Here is a 10,232-nt window from a genome sequence, read left to right on the forward strand (position 1 = left end):
TACTTCTGTTAGATCCATACTGTTTCTGTCTTTTATTGTGCCCATCTTTGCATGAAATGTTCCCTTGGTATCTCTAATTTTCTTGAAGAGATCTCTAGTCTTTTTCCATTCTATTGTTTTCCTCTGTTTCTTTGCATTGATCACTGAGGAAGACTGTCTTATCTCTCCTTGCTATTCTTTGGAACTCTGAATTCAGATAGGTATATCTTTCCTTTTCTCCTTCGCCTTTAGCTTCTCTCCTTTTCTCAGCTATTTGTAAGGCCTCCTCAGACAACCATTTTGCCTTTTTGCATTTTTCTTGGCAATGGTCTTGATCACTGCCTCCTGTACATAGTTCTTCAGGCACTCGGTCTATCAGATCTAATCCTTTGACTCTATTTGTCACTTCCACTGTATAATCATAAGGGATTTGATTTAGGTCTTACCTGAATGGTCCCATGGTTTTCCCTACTTTCTTCAGTTTAAGTCTGAATTTTGCAATATCTGAACCACAATCAGCTCCTGGTCTTGTTTTTGCTGATTGTATAGAGTTTTTCCATTTTCAGCTGCAAAGAATATAATCCATCTGATTTCAGTATTGACCATCTGGTGCTATCCATGTGTAGAGTTGTCTCTTGTGTTGTTGGAAGAGGGTGTTTGCTATGAACAGCGCGTTTTCTTGCAAAACTATTAGCCTTTGCCCTGCTTCATTTTATACTCCAAGACCAAACTTGCCTGTTACTCCAGTATCACTTAACTTCCTACTTTTGCATTCCAGTCCCCTATGATGAAAAGGACATTTTGTGTGTGTGTGTGTGTTAGTTCTAGAAGGTCTTGTAGGTCTTCATAGAACTGTCCAACTTTAGCTTCTTTGCCATTAGTGGTTGGGGCATAGACTTGGATTACTGTGATATTGAGTGGTTTGCCTTGGAAACGAACAGAGATCACTCAGTCATTTTTGAGACTGTGCCCAAGTACTGCATTTCAGACTCTCTTGTTGACTATGAGGGTTACTCCCTTTCTTCTAAGGGATTCTTGCCCACAGTAGTAGATATAAAGGTCATCTGAATTAAATTCACCCATTCTGGTCCATTTTAGTTCACTGATTCCTAAAATGTTGATGCTCACTCACCATCTCCTGTCAGACCACTTCCAATTTACCTTGATTCATGGACCTAACACCACCACTAAGGTCCGTCTAGTGAAGGCTATGGTTTTTCCAGTAGTCATGTATGGATGTGAGAATTGGACTATAAAGAAAGCTGAGTGCAGAACAATTGATGCTTTTGAACTGTGGTGTTGGAGAAGACTCTTGAGAGTCCCTTGAACTTCAAGGAGATCCAACCAGTCCATCCTAAAGGAGATCAGCCCTGGGTGTCCATTGGAAGGACTGATTGAAGCTGAAACTCCTGTACTTTGGCCACCTGATGTGAAGATCTGACTCATTTGAGAAGATCCTGATCCTGGGAAAGATTGAGGGCAGGAGGAGAAGGGGACGACAGAGGATGAGATGGTTGGATGGCATCACTGACTCAATGGACATGAGTTTGGGTAAACTCTGAGAGCTGGTGATGGACAGGGAGGCCTGGCGTGCTGTGGTTCATGGGGCCGCAAAGAGTTGGACATGACTGAGCGACTGAGCTGAACTGAATGGACCTAACATTCCAAGTTTGTATGCAATACTGTTCTTTACAACATCGAACTTTATTAGTCACATCCATAACTGGGTGTTATTTTCACTTTGGCTCAGACTCTTCATTCAATCTGGAGTTATTTCTCCACTCTTCTCCAGTTGCATATTGGGCATCTACTGACCTGGGGAGTTCATCTTTCAGCGTCATATCTTTTTGCCTTTTCCTATTTTTCAAGGGTTTCTCAAGGCAAGAATACCGAAGTGGTTTGCCATTCCCTTCTCCAGTGCACCAGGTTTTGTCAGAACTCTCCACCATGACCCACCCATCTTGGGTGGCCCTACACAGCATGGCTCATAGTTTCATTGAGTTAGACAAGGCTGTGATCCATGTGATCAGTTTGGTTAGTTTTCTGTGATTGTACCCTGATGTACTCTGTAGAAAAGTTAAATAAGCAGGGTGACAATATACAGCCTTGACATACTCCTTTCCCAATTTGGAACAGTCCATTGTAATAGTTAGAACGTGTCTGTTTCTAACTGTTTCTTCTTGTCCTGCATATAGGTTTCTCAAGATGCAGGTAAGGTGGTCTGGTATTTCCATCTCTTTAAGAATGTTCCACAGTTTGTTGTGATCCACACAGTCAAAGGATTTAGTGTAATCAATGAAGCAGAAGTAGATGTTTTTCTGAAAATTTCCTGCTTTTCCTGTGATTCAGCAGATGCTGGCAATTTGATCTCTGGTTCCTCTGCCTTTTCTAAATCCAGGTTGCACATCTGTAAGTTCTCAGTTCTCATACTATTCACTTAGCATAATACCCTCTAGATTCACACGTGTTGTCAGAAATGTCAATATTTCATTTTTAATGGTCAGATAATATTCCATTGCATAAATATACCACATCTTCTTTATTCATTCATTTATTGATGGAAGCTTGATTGCTTCCATATCTTGGTTATTGTAAATAATGTTCCAATGAAAGTTGGCATGCATGTATCTTTTCAAATGAGTGTTGCTGCTTTCTTTGGGTAAATACCTAAAAATGAAATTGCTGAATCCTAAGGAAGTTCTATTTTTTAAAAGTTTTTAAAAGAGCCTCCATACTGTTTTCCATAGTGACTGCACCAATTAACAATGTCACCAACAGTGCACAAGTTCTTTTTTCTCCACATCCTCACCAACACTTGTTATTTATTATCTTTTTGATAAAAGCCACTCTGACATGTGTGAGATAGTATCTCACTGTGGTTTTGATTTGCATTTCTCTGATGATTAGTGATCTTTTTATGTCTGTTGGTTGTTTGTATGTCTTCTTTGGAAAAATGTCTATTCAAATCTCTGCCAAATTTAAAATTGGCTGTTTTATTGATGTTGACTTGTATGAGTTCTTTCCATATTTTGAGTATTATCAGATATATCATTTGTAAATATCTTCTCCCATTCAGTAGACTTCCTTTTTGTTTTGTTGATAGTTTCCTTTGCTGTGCAAAAGTTTTTTAGTTTGGTGTAGTATCATTTGTTTATTTTTACTTTTGTTTCTCTTGCCTGAGGAAACATATCCAAAAAGGCATTTCTAAGATAGATGTCAAAAAGCATACTGTCTATATTTTCTTTTTCCTAACAGCTTTATTGAATATAATTGTAGTAAAATAAATGGCACATATTTAAATTATACAGTTTGTAAAGTTTTGACATACGTATATATCCATGAAACCATGACCACAATCAAGATAAAGAACACATCCATCATCCCCAAAAGTTCTCTTGTTCCTTTTTGTGGAGGGGGAGCTTTTTGGATATATATATTTTTAATTTATTTGTTTTTAATTGAAGGATAATTGCTTTATGATATTGTATTGGTTTCTGCCATACGTCAGCATGAATCAACAATTGGTATACGTATGTCCCCTGCCTATGTTTTCTTCTATGAGTTTTATGGTTTTTAGTTTTTTTTATTTTTATTTTTTTAATTATTATTTTTTTTCATTTATTTTTATTAGTTGGAGGCTAATTACTCTACAATATTGTAGTGGGTTTTGTCAGGTTTTTAGGTTTTATATTTAAGTGTTTAACCTATTTTGAGTTTGTTTTTGTATATGGTATGAAAAATTAGTCCAGTTTGATTCTCTTGTGTGTAGTTGTTCAGTTTTCCCAACACCGTTTATTCAGGAGGTTGTCTTTTCCCCATTGTATAGTCTTGTCTCCTTTGTCATGGGTTAATTGGCCATATGAGTGCAGGTTATCTCTGGACTCTCAAATCTATTCCCTTGATGTGTGTGTGTGTGTTGTGTCAGTACCATACTTTTTTGATTACCATAGTTTTGTAATATAGTTTGAAATCAGAGAGCATGATACCTCTAACTTTGTTTTTCTTTCTCAATAGTGTCTTTTGTATTTCCATACAAATTTTAGAATTATTTATTCTAATTCTGTGGAAAATGTCATTGTTATTTTGATAGGACTTGCATTGAATCTAAGATTACCTTGGGGAGTGGCATTTTAGCAATATTAATTCTTCCAATTCATAAACATGATTTACCTTTCCACTTGTTTTTGTAGTCTTCAATTTCCTTCATCTTAGTGTCTTAGTACATTGTATAATTTCTTTATTAGTACAGTTTCTTTCATCTGTGTCTGAGTATAAGTTTTTTACTTTCTGCTCATGCTGAGTCACTTCAGTCATGTTTGACTCTTTTTGATGACCCCGTGGACTGTAGCCCAGCAGGCTCCTCTGTCCATGGGATTTCCCAGACAAGAATACTGGAGTGGGCTGCCATTTCCTCCTCCAGGGGATATTCCCAACCCAGGGACTGAACCTCTGTCTCCTGCATTGCAAGTGGATTCTTTACCCACTGAGCCACTTGGGAAGCCCTCTTTTACTTCCTAAATTAGATTTACTTGTAGGTATTTTATTCTTTTTATTGCAGTTATTAGTGGAGTTGTTTTCTTTATTTTGCTAATAGTGCATTGTTAATATATAAAAATACAGTAGATTTGTGTGTATTAATCTTATATCCTGCAACCTTACTGAAATCATTTATTAGTTCTAATAGTTTTTTTTGGTGGGGTCTTTAAGATTTCCTCTATTTGATATCATGTCATGTGCAAACAGTGACGATCTGCATTCCTTTTATTACTTTATATTGTCTGATTGCTAAGGCTATGAGTTTTAATACTATATTGAATAAAAGTGGACATCTTTGTCTTATTCCTGATCTTAAAGGAAATGCTTTCAACTTTTTACCTTTGGGTATGATGTTGGCTGTAGATTTGTCATACATGGCTTTTATTATGTTAAGGTGTGTTTCCTCTGAACCCACTTTGTTGAGAGTTTTAGTCATAAATGGATGTTGAATATTGTCAAGAGCTTTTCCTTAATCTATGGAGATGGTCATATAGTTTGCATTCTTTAATTTGTTAGTATGGTGTATCATATTGATTGATTTGCATATATTGAACCACTTTTGTGTCATATACCATGGCCAAGTGTATAATATCATTGAACTATGGTGTATGATCCTTTTAATGTATCATTGAATTTAGGTTGTTAATATTTTGTTGAGGACTTTTGCATCTATGTTCATCAGTGATATTGGCCTGTAAATTTTTTTGTCTGTGTGTGTGTGGTATCTTTGTCTGGTTATGGTATCAGGGTGATGCTGGCCTTATAGAGTGAGTTTGGAAACATTCTTTCCTCTTCAAATTTTTCTAATAGTTTGAGAAAGATAGATGGTAACTCTTCTTTAAATGTTTTGTAAAATTCACTTATTAACTGTCTGGTCTTGGACTTTTGTTTTTTGGGTGTTGTTTTATTACTGATTCAATGTTTTATTCAATGATTCAATATGTTTTATTTCATACCTGATAATTGGTCTGTTCGTACTTTCTATTTCTTCTTAACTCAGTCTTGGGAGATTATATTTTAGGAATTTATCCATTACTTCTAGACTGTCCATTTTATTGGCATATAATTGTTTGTAGTGATCTCTTACAATCCTTTGTATTTCTGTGGTGTTGAAATGAAACTTCTCTTTCATTTCTGATTTTATCTATTTGGGCCCGCTCTCTTCTTTCCCTTGATGAGTCTAGGTAAATGCTTGACAGTTTCTTTTCAAAGAAACTGCTGTTATTTCCTTGATCTTTTCTACCATTTTTTTAAGCCTATATTTCATTTATTTCTGCTTTGATCTTGTTTCTTTCCTTCTACTAACTTTGGGTTTTGTTTGTTCTTGTTTTTCTAGTTCCTTTAAGCATAAGGTAAGTTGTTTTTTTTTTTAAGTTATCTCTTATTCCCTAAGGTAGGCTTGTATCATTATAAATGTCCCTCTTAGAAGTGCTTTTACCATGTCCCATAGATTTTAGATTGTTGCGTTTCCATTTTTATTTGTCTATAGGTATTTTTAAAAATCTTCTTTCATTTCTTCAGTGACCCATTTGTTATTTAGTAGTATGTTGTGTAGCCTCCATGTGTGTGCATTTTCTTTGCAGTCTTTTTCTTTGGTTGATTTCCAGTCTCAAGCCATTGTGAGTGGGAAAGATGCTTGGCATGATACGATTTAAATATTCTTAAATATATTGAGACTTGTTTTGGGGCTTAGGATATATTATATATTCATATCTTTATATATGTGATTATTTTAAGTTGATGATCTCTTCAGTTCAAATGCATTCTAAGCTTGTTATTGAAACTCCAACTAAAAATTTTAATTTATCTACTTAAAAGATAGTTGTAATATATAGTGGAACTATGTATAATTTTGTTCTGTAGTTTCCAAATCTCCTTAAATGTGTTATTATACTTTCATAATTTAAAAAATAAAAAAAAATTTTTTTAATCACATGCTAAAACCCTGCATTTTTACCTCCCCCAACACATTTAATGCTTTCGATGTCATTTTTAAAAATCTTGTTTTGTATATCCCTTAACTACTTACTGTGGATATAGATGACTTTACTACTTTTGTCCTTTAGTTAGTGGTTGAGCTACTACCTTTACTGTATGCTTGCCCTTACCTATGAGATTTTTCCTTTCATTATTTTCAAATTTTTAGTTATGGTCTTTTCTCTTCCACTTAGAGAAGTTCTCTTAACATTTCTTACAAAGCCAGTTTAGTACTGCTAAACTTTTAAAGTTTCTGATTGTCTGTAAAACTCTTCAAATCTGGATGATAACCTTGTCGTGTAGAATATTCTTGGTTGTAAGTTTTTTCCTTTATATTACTTTGAAATATGTCATGCCACTCCCTCTGGCCTGCAAAGTTTCTGCTGAAAAGTCAGATGATAATCTTATGGTAATTCTCTTGTATGTATTATAACTAATTGCTTTTCTTTTGATGGTTTTAAGATTCTCTCTTTACCTTTAATTTTTGCCATTTTAATTATAATCTGTCTTGGTCTAAATCTCTTTGGTTTCATCTTATTTGGAACTCTCTGTACTTTCTGGACTGAGATGTTTGTTTCCTTTTCTAGGTTAGAGAAGTTTTCAGCTATCATTTCTTCAAATAAGTGTTCTGCTTTTTTCTCCAACTGGGACCCCTCTAATGTAAATGTCAGTACCCTTGGTGTTATATCGTTCATCTCTTAGACTATTTTCATTTTTTAAATTTCTTATTTTCCATTTTTCTGTTCAACTTGAGTGATTTCTACTGGTCTCTTCCAGTGTCCTGACCTGTTCCTCTGTATCGCCTAATCTACTGTCAGTTTCTTCTAGTGAAATTTTTTATTTCAGTTACTGTAGTCTTTAGCTCTGTTTGGTTTCTCCTTGTATTTTTCAAGTCTTTGTTAAAATTCTCACTGTGTTCATCCATTCATCCATTCTTTTCCTGAGTTTGTTGAGCATCCTTACAATCATTACCTTGAACTCTTTTTTAAAAAAAGTAAAACTTATTTACTTATTTGATTGCACTGGGTCTTAGTTGTAGCACATGGTATCTTCAATCCTCATTGCATCTTGTGAGAACTTTAGTTGCAGCATGCAGGATCTTTCATTGCAGCAGGTGAACTCTTAGTTATGGCATGTGGGGTCTAGTTCCCTGACCAGGCCCCTGCATTGGGAGTGTAGGGCTTAACCACTGGACCACCAGGTAAGTCCCATCTTAAACTCTTTATTGGGTAGATCACCTATCTCCACTCCACTTAGTACTTTGTCTCAGGTTTTGTCTTATTCATTTGGAACATATTCCTCTGTCTCCTCATTTTGCTTAAGTCTCTGTTTATTTCTATGTGTTAGGTAAGTTGACTACATTTCCTGGATTTGGAGAAGTGAGCCCTATAGACGACATCCTATGGGGCTTAGCAGCATACTCCCCTCTGGTCACCAAAGGTATATGCTCTAGGGGTACCGCTTATGTGTTCAGTGTGGTCCTTTCTGTTCTGGTGGGACTGATCACTGTGGGCAAGTTGGTAGGCAGCCCTCAGCATGCCTGGCTGCCAGGCCCTGCCTTGTGTAGTGGCTCCAGGCATGCTGGTCGACAGGGCTGTGTCCTGGTGCAGCTGGCTGTGTATCTCAGGGGTCCCGGAGTTGATGCCAGCCCACTGGTGGGTGGGTGGGTTCATGTCCTAGGGTGATGAGCTTATGTCTCAAGGTGGCTGGATATGGAGTGAGGGAATGATGAAAATCACAAAATTGACAAAGAAGAAATATTTTTTAAAAAATTTTAAATATTTTTGTTTAAAAATTTAAAATATTTATTTTTAATTGATTGATGAGATGAATGGAGAGAGTAGCAAGAAATATGTTTTTAATTCTAAAAAAATTTTTTTAAAAATAGGCTATGAAATGAGGCCTCTCTGTCATGCCTGACATTGTTTTTTTTTCCCCCCTGGCTTGAGGTTTATAACTGGTATTAATCTGCTCAAAGAAACTTTGATTCTACTGATTTTTTGTTTCTTTTTTCTAGGCTTTAGTTCACTAACTTTTGTTTTAATCATTAATACATCCTTTTATTTTCCTCAGATTTAATTTTTTCCTCTCTTCTAACTTCTGAAGAGGACAGTTAGCAACCTGATTCTGCTCTATTTAAGGTTGTTATTGTTATTTCTGTTTTAAGTATTCATTCTAAGGGAGCATTGTCACATTGGGGGCCAGGGCTAATATATAATTTTTAAACTAAATACTCTTCACTGAGTTTGAATAGAAACTTATAAATCTTACAATCTTTGTAAGTTGGTCTTTTTATCCCCCCTTATTAGGAAAGTTTTATTTAATTTTGTCTCTGATTACCTCTCATCCAGTAAGTACTTATTTTTCAGGAACATCTGTCATTCTTTGACTTGATCTTTACTCTCTGTTTCTCTCCCTATGACTTTATTTTTATTTTTAAGTTTATGTTTATCTTAAGTTTTATACTTAAAACATAAGTATCTTATATTTTATCTTAAGTTTATGTTCTGTACTCTGAGAGAGATTTCCAAGTTTATCTCAGTCGTTGTTGTGACTCCATGGACTTTGTGACCACATGGACTGCAGCACCCCAGGCTTCCCTGTCTTTCACTATCTCCTGGAGTTTGCTCAAACTCATGTTGGTCAAGTCGGTGATGCCATCCAACCATCTCATCCTCTGTCATCCCCTTCTCCTCCTGCCTTCAATCTTTCACAACATCAGGTCTTCTCCAATGAGTCAGCTCTTCACATCAGGTGGCCAAATTATTGGAGCTTCAGCATCAGTCCTTCCAGTGAATATTCAGGGTTGATTTCCTTTAGAATTGACTGCTTTGATTTCCTTGCAGGCCAAGGAACTCTCAAAAGTCTTATCCAGAACCACAACTCAAAAGCATCAGTTCATCAGCGCTTAGCCTTCTTTATGGTCCAACTCTCACATCCATACATAACTCTGGAAAAAACATATCTCTGACTATATGAACCTGTACTTATAATTTACGTGAATGCCTTTGTGAACGTGTATGGTTACAGCTATGTTTTTATATGTTATTTTATGAGAGTTGATAATGGCAACACTTCTAAATAGCTGGATATAAAAGTAACTGCTGGGCTTAAGGTGTGAAACTACACTAAACACTAGTCTAATCTTTTCTCAGGCTTAGCAAAGCTCAGCCTGTTTGAGTTACTTATATGTAGATTACCAATGGTTTCTCCAAGTGGGGAAAGGGGACACAGGAAATACATCAAGAAATATCTGAGAAAGTATAACTGCCTGTGCTCATATTCTTATATGACAAGTATCCTTCTGTGATGAAAGAGAAATTATGGCACAGATATGTAGTTGAATCATGTCCAAACACACACATACCAGTATGATCATTTACTACACTGATTCCGTTTTCCCACAGTTCAGTTGTGCTCTTTAGAGCCTTCACTGAGAGTTTAAATTCTGATATTAGATTTGTTTCCCCTTTTAATTTTGTGTTATCTGTCTTCCTCTCATCCTTGGATAAGAATTCTCTCCTACCAGATTTCTTTTACTTAATTGAGGATGCTGACAGTTCCCTGAAATTTTCTTTTGAACCTTGAAATGGCAAGATAATTGAGTGAGGCAACTTATTAATTGGGATTATTAGCTACAAATAAGTTAAATGCATAGTTGAACAATAAAGGTTTTGGGGGAAAAGAATAGATATGTGTCTTTAGATTATACTCCTCCTTTATGCAGACTCTAACCACAA

This window comes from Muntiacus reevesi, chromosome 18, assembly GCF_963930625.1.
Source record: "Muntiacus reevesi chromosome 18, mMunRee1.1, whole genome shotgun sequence".
Lineage (NCBI taxonomy): Eukaryota > Metazoa > Chordata > Mammalia > Artiodactyla > Cervidae > Muntiacus > Muntiacus reevesi.